The sequence below is a fragment of the Dendrobates tinctorius genome, unplaced genomic scaffold, assembly GCF_039654945.1.
Source record: "Dendrobates tinctorius isolate UK_male_01 unplaced genomic scaffold, ASM3965494v1 ptg000158l, whole genome shotgun sequence".
In the NCBI taxonomy this organism is placed as follows: domain Eukaryota; kingdom Metazoa; phylum Chordata; class Amphibia; order Anura; family Dendrobatidae; genus Dendrobates; species Dendrobates tinctorius.
The window spans coordinates 3,484,792-3,497,274 of NW_027361825.1; the positions used below are offsets into that span (position 1 = coordinate 3,484,792).

The 12,483-nt window shown below is 49.7% G+C and overlaps 1 long non-coding RNA gene across 1 annotated transcript; it reads right to left on the reverse strand.

Moving 5' to 3' along the window:
- Window positions 1-9,577: 9,577 nt before the first annotated feature.
- LOC141051656 (uncharacterized) lies at window positions 9,578-11,200 on the reverse strand. The gene is made up of 2 exons (XR_012220667.1): window positions 10,921-11,200; window positions 9,578-10,669 (listed from the first exon to the last, which is right to left on the reverse strand). It is a non-coding gene; the product is annotated as an uncharacterized lncRNA (long non-coding RNA).
- Window positions 11,201-12,483: the final 1,283 nt, after the last annotated feature.

The following is a 12,483-nucleotide window of genomic DNA, read 5'->3' on the forward strand; positions in this document are numbered from 1 at the left end:
AATGACATTTCCATCTCCAAAAAGCTTGTCAGCAGAGGGAAGCATGAAATGCTCTAAGATTTCCTGGTAGACGGCTGCGCTGACTTTGGTCTTGATAAAACACAGTGGACCTACACCAGCAGATGACATGGCTCCACAAACCATCACTGATTGTGGAAACTTCACACTAGACCTTATGCAGCTGGGATTGTGGCCTCTCCACTCTTCCTCCAGACTCTGGGACCTTGACTTCCAAAGTCTAGTGTGCAGTATCCATAATTACAGGAAGGAGCCCAGGATAGGGGACATTATTAGTGGAATGAGCCCAGGATAGGGGAGATCATTACTAGAAGGGGCTCAGGATGTGGGACATTATGTTAGAGAAATGCCAAGCATGGAGGACATTATACCTGGAAGGGGCCCAGGATGGGGGGTATTATTACAGGATGAGGGAAATTGTTAGATGGGGGTGACGCGAAAATATAAGTCCACAGGATTTGGAACGCTACATGGGCCCATCCATCTGACGAACATGCAGTTGGGGTCCCAGGTCCAAATTTTGTACCAGGGTCCATTAGACTCTAGTTACCCTGTAGGAGGAAGGGCCCCCGCCGAGTGTCCGGGCCAGAACCAAGGGGACCGTCATCTAAGGTCCTAGGGGGTCTGTTTCCAGGGAGCAGCGTTAGAGGACGGACCACTGAGACTGACAGAATGGTTGGGGGCGGAGCCTATATAAAAGGGGAGGAGGACGCAAGTCAGTGTGAGTCAGCAGAATGGGAGAGAAGGAGCAGGAGACCATGGGAACGCCAGGGAGCGAGAGCCAAGAGCAGAAACCAGAAAGGAGGACAGCGCAGAGACGGCACCGAGCCGACCGACTGTTTCACTCCAGCCCGCGGCTATTGCCGCCTCAGTCCAGCTCGCGGCTGCGGCCTGCCCCCAGTCACCCGCAGCCCCTGCCGCCTCACTCCAGCTTGCGGCTGCGGCCTGCCCGCAGTCACCCGCGGCCGCTGCCGCCTCACTCCAGCTCGTGGCTGTGGCCTGCCCGCTGCTGCACACAGCCACTGCCGCTCCACTCCCGACCGCGGCTGCGGCTTGTCCATTCCCGCTCGCAGCCGCCACCGCCCCGCTCCAGTCCATGGCAAGGGCCAGGCCGTCGTCCGCCACGGGTCCCCTAGTGCAGCTGCTTGCTGCGCCAGTGGCCTACCAACAGTCACTTAGACCCGCCGCTGCCTGCCCCCCGTTTAGGGGCTGCGGACTTGACTCTCCCACTCCCAGGCGATGTCCCGCTGCCTCTGCCGGGGGACATTCCGCCAAAGAACCCTTCTAGGGCCTGTTGTGCCCTTGCTTCGCCTGGGCGTCGGAACGCCCGAAGACTAAGCCAGATCCTCAGCAGCTGGGCCCAGCGGCTGCGACCCCGAAGCACCATCGTCCAGGACGCCGAGGGATGTCAGGAAGGATAAGTGACACTACATAACTAAGGACCCGTAATAGGCCATACCGCGGCCCTATAGTGACCGGCCTTTGCCGGAGTAGTCGTGTTCTTATAACCAGTGTTTGCTTGTACTGGGTCCCTGCGAGGACAGTTTCTGTTATTTTGTGTGGTTGCTTAGGATAGCCCTACCGGCATCAATCCATAAAAGTTATTACCTAAAGTTCAATCCATCTCGCGTCTCATCGCTGCATCCCTCGTGCCATTACCACAACCCCACTGCGCTTTGCACACATTTTATAGAGAAAAGAGTGGAAGCAACTTTATGAATGAGATAGACAAGACTGCTGAAGATGGTGGGAGGAGAAGAGGGAGAGCTCCCACATAGCCACCCTCTGAGAACACCTACTGAAGTCCATGTAAACTAGATTGATGCTGGCAGTGCTCCACACCCGACGACGCTACACACAGTGTCCTCAGGTGACCCATCCATCGACAGCCAATACAAATAGGTGCCCAAGCCAAATGTGTGGGAACATTGCACACTCAATGTGGTAACATCATAATAATTCTTTGATAGCAGAACTCTGCACTCCGCAGTATAAACTTTGCTGATCCTTCTCATAAACCTTGTTGACAGCGACTGAATTGCATGACTAAAGGGGGTTTTACACAAAGCGATATCGCTAGCAATATCGCTAAAACGTCACTGATTTTGTGACGTTATAGCGATATTGCTAGCGATATCGCTATGTGTGATACTTACCTCTGACCGGCTCCCCCGCTGTCCATCGCTAATCGCGCGAGATTGGGCGGCTCCATTTCTCGTCATCAGCTTCCTGCTGGGCTTCCTGCTGTGTGAGACGAGCGACGCGTGGAGGCGGGCGGGAGGACGTCAGGATCGCTGTGTGTGAAAGGTGAGTATCGTGCGCTGCGTCGCTGCTGCATCGCTGTGAGATCTTTCTGCGTGAAAGCTCACTAGCGATCATTTAGCGATGCACCAGCGATCCTGACCGGGTCGTATCGCTGGTCGGATCGCTGGTGCATCGCTAAATGTAAAAGGGCCTTAAGGCTCCATTCAACTCTGGTCACCCGGGAGCCGCTCACGGCCAAGATAACAGCTGATAATAAATCAAACATGTTCAATATGATATTTCAGTACCTTGAAGCTGAAGACTATAAATTCCCAGACACCTTATTATGTAATGGGGGGTGTTAGAGGAGTCACAGGAGCACCTTCATGACCCTCACAGAATAGCCGAAAAAAAATGGCTAAAATAAATGCTTTGGAGGAACCAAAAGTACCTGCATTACACAGACTGTTTTAGCTGAGCACCTATGTAATGCCTCATCCCCCCTTTGGGGGCACTGATGGTACATCATATACTTATTGTTAATAATCAGAGGTCTCTGCAGCAGAACCCTACTGTGATCAGCTTATAAAGAGATAGTTTTAAGCGTATAGATTTTTTTTGCAATCACATCTCAGAGCAGCATGTTGTAGGGGCAGAGACCCTGATTCCATCGCTATATCACTTACTAGGCTGCTTGCTGTAGTTTTCATAAAATCCCTGTTATATATGTTGCAGACTAGCAGTTCTCTGAATGCTGAGCTGAGTTTAACTTCAACCACAGCTCCGATTGGCTGCAGTCTGTGTACACTGTGCATAGGCAGAAAGTTGCCAATCAGTGGTGGGGGCATGGTTGGATTACATGGCGGGAGATAACTAGTCCTCTAGTGGTAATCACCTGTTGAAAAAAACCGTGATTTTATCAAAACTCCAGAAAGCAGTCCAGTGATTGACACATCGCTGGAATCAGGGTCTCTGCCTCTACATTAGACCGCTCTCAAATTAGGTGGCAAAATCTGGTGAAGATTCTGTTCTTATTCTATATGGAAACTGTAAATTACTATATTAGGACATAAGCTGTGAAAAACAAGTCATAGAAAAAAATCTGAGTTTCCTGTCCGACCTTTGGAATGAGATATCTTCTGAATGTTGTATCTCTGCCCACGGCGTGTGATAATCCTAGTGCTGCCATATCAGCAAATATGTGAGCTTCATAACAAATTGCATCCGTATACGGCATCTGGGGTCTGTCACTCTGATGGAAGATGTTCTTGGCCAATGACATGATCAATCCCTTGAAGGAGGAAGACAACTGTTAAAGTTGTTAGCTAAGGATGTTTTGCTTTGTTGTCATGGCCTTTTGAGCCAAGGAGACATCACATAGAGGGCTCCCAAATCGAAACCTACCATTTTATGCCCGAAAAAACAGAGCCCCTCTGGTGATCCTGGCTCTGCAGCCCAATGTATGTCTAAACGAGGGTAAGAGAAGTACGACCCGTTGTGAACATCAGCTGCCAGCCTAAAGTTTGGTCATCTTCATTAGGCAACTGTCACGCTCGTGTGGCGCCCCTGAGACTCAGTCGCCACAGAGGTACTGCACCTTCTCCTAAGGTGTAGTGCCCCACCATCCTGGTAAGTTGGGGGCTCCTTTCCACACTCCAACACCTGCACCCCACACACACTCAGGGTAGTTCTGCACAACCACGGTGCGCTTCCTCCTATATATTAGGAGGACCTTTGGTGGTTCCATGCATGGAACACTGGATGTGCTGGGAGGTGGGTGGAGTTTAGATTCATATAAAAGATGAGGAAGGTTTAGAATTATAGGTTAGTCTGACAGAAGGTCGGCGGAGTAGGAAGCCACTCAGTGAGGAGTGGGGATCCCTGGAAGAAGGGATGAAGGAAGGAGTGCTGCAGCTGCCTCAGTGACCTGAGCCAGCTGGCACAGGAAAGTAAGTGGGTCGCCCTTGCACACCCAGGGCAGCGGGGTACTCGGTACCGGGCCGGTGTCAAGGCGGGAATGTGTCACAGCAGCGGTGACCCGGTCCGTGGCCCCGGGCGCCCAATATCAATGGCGGTGATGTTAATGGTGTTAGAGTTTATATGAATAGTTTGTGACGCCACCCGTGGTGTTTGGCAAGTTAGATGGTAAGTCAACGCTGCATACAGATCCGCTGGGACTGATGGTGTGGTGCAGCAGAGATGGTATAGCTCCCCACAGTTGGAGCTGTAGTCCCAGGGCAGTGTAGGTGCGATGGATGAGGAGAGGCGCAGAATGGTATGGTGGCTGGTACCCAGGTGTAGCGGTGCGGGAATAACTGGAGGACACCAGAGTCTGCGGTTCCAAAGCTTTACTCACTGTTTGCAGTTCACACAACTGCCTGCCTCCGTACTGTGTTCTCCAGGTCAGGGCACCAGCCAGGCTCCAGGCAGGATAGGATTCTCCCTTCCACACTCCGCCAACATGTACCTTCCTGAACGACTCCTCTCATGCGCCTTTAAGTGCGAAGCACTCCAGTACTTAGTTACCCTGGAATGCCTCTCTCTAGGTGTTCCTAGTCTTTACTTGTATGACAGACAGCTGTAGCTTGCTCGGGGACTCCTCACTGCGTCCCGGCTCTCTATTCAGTTGCTGTTGTGTCCCAAGTCTATGATGGGAGCAAGGCGTTAGCGGCTCACTACTACTCCGGTGTCTGTTGCCGGACATAAAGTTCCAATCAACCTCGGGGACCGGGCCCCGGCCTTTGCGCTCTCTGGACTGGAAGGGTTCTCTCTCTTTCTCAACCTGCTTCCCACCATCCTTCTCTTCTCCTTCGTTCTGATCTGTTCTATCTCTCTTATGGAAGGTTAGGTTATCAATCTTATCAGTCTCTTTCTCTGGTCTTTCTCGTGCCAGCAGCCGAGATCACTGGGACCTGCTGCAGCACGTCCCTCAGACACCCATCTTCTCTCTTCTATCTCCTCTAACCAACTCACCAATAACTTTCACTCTTCCCTCTCTTTTATATCTAACTCCACCTGCCTCCCCAGCACCTCTTGTGTTACGAAGCCAGGGACCACAAAAGGCACCCTATGACCTTTCCAGCATAAAGCATGGATGGTTCCCTGCTGAACTATCCTGTGTGTGGGGTGCAGGTATTGGAATGCGGAATGGAGTTCCCAGCCTACCTGGATGGTGGGGCACTACACCTTAGGAGAAGGTGCAGTACCTCTGTGGCGACTGAAGCCTCAGGGACGCCACATACCCCCCCGTTAAACACAGCATGTCCGCGGGCTGTAAGACAACAAAAGGTACAATATAGGAACACAAAATTTTTAAATGCTATTCAACAATACTTATCTAATCTTCCTAATGTAGGAGGCACATTTCTTAAATGTTACAAACAGGTTAACTCCCTACTTAATATCAAAAATTTACTTAAGTGCAATTCCTAGTTCAAAGTGCTATACTCAACACATTTTCTTTAGTACATTTTCCTATCAATTATTCTCTTTTTCTTTTTCTCTTCTACTGGTCGCAAGACACTGACCAACTACACTTGGCCTGTCACCTGTCACTTTCAATTCTTTATTCAATTCTCACATTCTATCTCAAAACTTTTCTAATTCTCTGTATCAAATATTATATAAAAGACATTTACTTTTCATGACATAACATTATCAAATAAGTTATCTTAAAACATTCAAAATTCTTGTAAGGTGCTGAACACTGCTCCCAGCCGGGCTTTCTTGCAGTGTCCCTTGAGGTAGACATCATTCTTCGCAAAGTGTCCATGCAGAGACATTATCTTCGCAAAGAGTCTTTATATGTAAAACCAAGAGAGAGCACCCAAAGGGGTGCAAACTATTTACAAGAAAGTTTTGGATCACACAGCGTTCATGATCTCCACAGTTCCATTTGTAGAAAACACTGCCAATCAAAAGCAGGCAACAAAAGTGCTACCGGAAAAACATGATAGCAAACAAGGCACAACTGGTGCAAACAAACCCTACTGGGTAACGAGATTTGTAAGTGTAAATTATCTTAGTGGCTACCAGATTCCAAGTAGTCATTGACAACCCGTAGGTACTCCTCTTCCCCCGGTGTCAAGCCAGAGATCTTTGGTTTGGACTGCCGAACTGTAGGTGTTGCAAGATCAGCCTGGTTCCTAGGATCAGGTACTTGAGCAGTCTGAGTGGTACCGGTGGATAGAGGGGCATTGACTGGTTTCGATGGCAGGTACCTCTTGATGAACTCTGCAGGGATACGTCGTACATTCAGGGCGTACCACCCCCGGAGTCCTTCATGCCGGGTGAAGGTCACATATTCCCCAGGCTGCAGGTCTCTATCTGGATGCCCTTTCCTCAGATGGGACTCCACATCCCTCCGGTTGAAGAACAAGTCACCAATACGCTTGGGGTCCGCGTTGAATCCAAAACCCCTCTCCTTATTCACATTCAGCACCTGCCCCCATCCTGCTGCATCCCGGGGGCCATGATGACCTGCATGGGCCCTCTCCTTCCGAGCCAGATCCGGGCCCCACACAGCCTGCTTCCTCTGCTCTCTCTCCCAGTACTCCGCTGCCTGCTTTGTAATCGTGGCTCGGCAATAGGCTTCATTCTGCTCCTCTCGGGACCTGCTTTCACCCACAGCACCAGCATCCCGGTCCCAGACGAGATCCAGGACGACCTGGCCAGCCGCTGCGACTGCGGTACACCCCAGCCCATTCCCAGGTGGAGGAACATCCGACATACCTGGGGCCTCCTGGCGGTGTGGCCTCTGCTCCGGTGCAGGCGGTGACGAAGCGGATGGTAGCTCCGGGTCCACGGGGGCTTCGGTCGGGACCTGCGCAGCTGCAACAGGTCCGGGCGGGAGCACGGTCTCAGCTCCCGGGTCCTCCAGTGACTTCCTTGGGCGAGCGGGACGCAGCCGCAAGGACAGCGTGGAGGTGAAAGTTAACGCTGCCGGGGAGCAGTCCAGTGCGGCAGCGGCAGGTACCGATGGAAAGGGTACCGCTGATGTAGGTCCTGTGTGTGGGGTGCAGGTGTTGAAATGCGGAAAGGAGTTCCCAGCCTACCTGGATGGTGGGGCACTACACCTTAGGAGAAGGTGCAGTACCTCTGTGGTGACTGAAGCCTCGGGGCGCCACATAAGAAAGGAAGAGAGACGTAGACCTGTAACCTAAGCATCCATACGAAGGAGAGACAAGTATGGAACGAAGGAGTAGAGAACAGAGAGGAGGAGTGGGTTGGATAGGAACCCTGCCTATAGGTTCTCAGCACAAGGCCGGGGCCCGGCCCCCGAGGTTGTATGGACACTTATGGTTCTGCAGCAGACACCGGTGGAGTAGTTGGCTGTAAATGCACTACTCCCATCCAAGACTTGGGACACAACAGCAAACTGATAGAGAGCCGGGATCAAGGAGCATCCCCGAGCAGGCTACAGCTGTCTGTCATACAAGTAGAGTTCTAGGAACATCTAGAAAGGAGGCATTCCAGGGTAACTAAGTACTGGAGTGCTTTACACCACAAGGCGCATGGGAGGAGTCGTTCAGGAAAGGCACATGTTGGCGGAGTGTTGGAGAGGAGAGCCCTGACTTGCCCGGGAGGTTGATTGAGTCTCTACCCCGGAGGACACAGCACGGAAGCAGGCACCAGTGTGTACCACGAACTGTAAGTAAAGCTTTGAAATTGCAGCTCTGGTGTCGTCCATTGATTTGGGCACTAACACCTTCAGCACCGCTACATCTGGGTACCAGCATCCACACCATCCTGCACTTCTCTAGACCCATTGCACCTACACTGCCCTGGGACTACAGCTCCACCTGTGGGGAGCTACACCATCTTTGCTGCATCACACCATTAGTCCCAGCGGATCTGCACGCAGCGTTGTCTTAACATCTTACTTGCCAAACACCACAGGTGGCGTCACGAACTATTCACCTAAACTATACTACAAACCACCATTGACTTGGGCGCCCGGAGCCACGGACCGGGTCACCGCCGCCGTGACACATCCCCCTGACACCGGCCCGGTACCGAGTACCCCACGGCCCCGGGAGGGTGACCAACTCGCACCTAGGCTGATTGGTCCACGCCGGGGGGGTTGTGGCCCCACTGTGCCACAAACCAGACTACCCTGGAAGGGGTGTGACTATGACAGCTACCTCGGTCTTCACTGGAGCCTCTGATGGTGAGGTCAGGCTTGTGCGGCAGGTAGCTGTCGGGTGCCACTCCAGGGTGGTGTCTGGCTGTGGCTGCTGATCCCACTCGGGAACAGGACACCTGGGCAGGTGCAAGTGACAAGCAGGCTGAGACACAGGGCAAGCAGGCACGGCTGAGACACAGGGCAAGCGGGCACGGCTTGAGGCACAAGGCAGGTGGGCACGGCTTGAGACACAGGGCAGGCGGGCACGGCTTGAGACACAGGGCAGGCGGGCACGGCTTGAGACACATTGCAGGCAGGCACGGCTTGAGACACAGGGCAGGCAGGCACGGCTTGAGACACAGGGCAGGCAGGCACGGCTTGAGACACAGGGCAAGTGGGCATGGCTTGAGGCACAAGGCAGGTGGGCACGGCTTGAGACACAGGGCAGGTGGGCACGGCTTGAAACACAGGGCAGGTGGGTACGGCTTGAGACACAGGGCAGGCGGGCACGGCTTGAGACACATTGCAGGCAGGCACGGCTTGAGACACAGGGCAGGCAGGCACGGCTTGAGACACAGGGCAGGCAGGCACGGCTTGAGACACAGGGCAGGCAGGCACGGCTTGAGACACAGGGCAGACAGGCACGGCTTGAGACACAGGGCAGGCAGGCACAGCACGAGACACAGGGCAGGTAGGTGTGGTGTGCGAAGGAACAGGTAGGGTCCTGTTCACACAGCAGGAGCGGGTACTGGCTGGAAGGAATGGAATATGGAGGAACAGGTAGGGTCCTGTTCAAACAGGAGGTGCAGGTATGGATAGGAGAGAGTGGAATATGACAAAAGCAGGAGTGCGAAGTAGGCAGAGCCGCAGGAGTGCAGAGTAGGCGGAGCCGCAGGAGTGCAAGGTAGGCGGAGCTTGCAAGAGTGCAAGGTAGGCGGAGCCTGCAAGAGTGCAAGGTGGGCGGAGGCTGCAAGAGTGCAAGGTACAGACTGGGAGGAAGAAGGGAAAGGAACCACAGACAAGGAGACCGACAGACAGAGGTAAGACGGAGTTCAGACAGAGGCACAATACAAGACAAGGTACAGGGACCGAAGGATACAAGGACCAGGATATTCTGCCTCCTGGAGGGCGAGCAAAGAAGTACCAGGCAAGTACTCAGACAAGTCATACACCAAAAGACATGAGTCTAAATTGCAAAATGTACAAATTTTATTAAACACAATGACATGATATACATCACTCAATAAAGAACATGAATAAAATAGGAATACTGCTATCCAAATAGGGAGCCTAAATTGCACAATTGCCCAAAACAATATGTACCGATAAGTGCATAAAGACTTCATACGTATTTAAATCAAAGGTTATAGCCATGAAAAATACATCTAAACTAAAGAGAACCTTCCACAGTGGAAACAGGCATAACCAATGAATAGGTTCATATAATTACTAGATATACATATTGTACAACTCAGCTATCGCTAAGTACTTCAATCATATAGAATTGCGGTATGAACCCTACCAAGGTTGAGTAAATAAACGATGATTAAATCAAGGCACTTACATAATTAAAGTGGGTGGCACTGGCTTCCCTATCGCCCCAACGCGCGTTTCGCTTCTTCGTCAGGAGGCGTGTCTTATGGGCTTATAGAGCGAGCGTTTTATACTGTGGACAGCCAATCATATGAGAACAACCGTTCGCATCACTAAGTCGCGCCGAAGCGCATCCCAAATGCGTGTCACCACTTCCTGCCCTATGGCGCATGTGCTGCTGACGTCACCTTCCTGAAGCAAAAGGACTACCGGTTTGCAGACGTGGAGTAGGAGCGGCGACGCATCGCTATAGCGACCACGCAAGCGCACTCCTCTCCTGATGTCTGCTTGCCGGACATTCGGAGCTGACAGAGCCGGACATGCGCACTGGGCACTAGTGGTTTATCCAAGGAACTAAATAGATTAAGCTATATGTAAAAGAGTGAAGTGACCTAATCTATGGCTATAGTAGTTACAACCAAGGCATATATAACCAATAATGTGAAACTAACAAAATAATATGGTTATAAATATTATTAATATTAACAATTACATTTCATTAAATACATAATAAAGTGAAAAACACTAAAAAAGTGCAAATGTGTATACAATAATACAATACTAAATATACAAATTTTGTCCTTATTTTTCCGTGAACTTCATGAAGTCCCTTGTAATACAATCCATGTTGTTTATGTCACACATTCATGAGGGATAACTCAGTGAAAATATCCGTCCATATATTAGAACCTAGATAGCAAGATGGCAAGAAGGAAAATTAAAATCAAATAAAATAAAGTAGACAACCCTCTAAAACCCAATAAAAAACCAAAATATTGCATTAAAGAAATGAACTAAACCCAAAACTCTCATTCAACCCAAAGGGGGTAATGGAGCGCAATCTGTATATCCACCTACTTTCCACCTGGGATACATTTTTAAATAAATCACCCCCCTAGGACCAAGGGTCACCTGATCGATCGCTTTGACCACAAGCTTACTTGAATCCGAATTATGGTGATCTTTAAAATGTTTCGCAAGAGTCTTCAACGTTTCCGTAGAATCCGAGTTCTTTGCCTTTTCAATATCACGTACATGTTCCCGTACACGAATTTTTAGTGTTCGAGTAGTCATACCTACATAGATCAATCCACAAGGACATTGAGCGTGATATATAACCCCTGTGGATGAACAAGTGAGGCGATGCAAAAATTTAAAAATACGGGACCCATCAAAATTAGAGAAATCTTTGCATTTCACCAAATTTCTGCAAGCTTTACAAAGTCCACATGGAAAAAAGCCTTTAATAGACTGACTAGCCGAATTAGTTCTGGACCGTTCATAATGACTTCTCACAAGCAAGTCACGCAGATTTTTTGATCTTTTGGCAGTAATTAAAGGAAACAGGGAAATAAAATTTTTAATAATGGGATCCATCTTGAGAACATCCCAGTGTTTGTGAAAGATCACTTTCAGATCATCCCATTGATTGTTAAATGGAGTGATTAATCTAATCGGAGGATTAGTATTTTTGTCCTTACTAGGGGGCTTATATAACAATTCATCCCTTGTTACACCACTAGCTCTCTGGTAACCCCGCCGAATGGTTCTATGGCTATAACCTCGTTCACGAAATCTAGAATATAGATCCCTAGCCTGATGTTCGAATGTTTCTTTGGTAGAGCAAATTCTTTTAATTCTGAGATGCTGGCCGATCGGGATACTGCTGATGGTAGACCGCGGATGTGAAGAGTCCGCATGCAAAAGGGCATTAGTAGACGTGGGTTTGCGATACACGTCAGTGAACAGAAGACCATCATCCTTACATTGAATGTCCACATCCAAAAAATTGACCCTACGACCATAGGTGTGGGTCAACTTGATATTTAAACAATTATTGTTGAGTTCAACCATCAAGGCATCCAACTGTTCTACCGAGCCTTCCCAGATGAACCAGATGTCATCGATATAACGAATCCATTTATGGATTCTCTCCATCTGGTTCACCGGGTTGCTCTGAAATATATCTCGTTCCCAAGCCCCAAGGAACACGTTGGCATACGAGGGGGCACAACATGCCCCCATGGCAGTACCTTGGAGCTGAAGGAACACCTGGTCATTAAAAGTAAAACAGTTGTGCCTTAATATGAACTCAAGAAGAAGAATTATGGTCTCAATCAAAGGTTTCTCAAGATTACTAGAATTTAAGTACCATGACACCGCACGCAAACCATCCTCATGTCTTATAGAAGTGTACAGGCTTTCCACATCTGCAGTCACCATCAGCATATTATCCTGTAACATCAACCCATCAAAATGACCAAGGGCAGATGTCGTATCCTTAATGAAGGAAGGTAGCGTGAAAACTAGTGGTTTTAAATAATGGTCAATGAATTGACATACTACCTCACAAAGGCCTCCATTACCGGAGACTATAGGTCTCCCTGGTGGGTCAATCGGATTTTTATGCAATTTTGGAATTAAATAGAACGTTGGAAGTCGTGGTTTAATTCCAATAATTGTGCCCTTCATTTTTTTGGAAATGATATTCCTATCAAATGCCT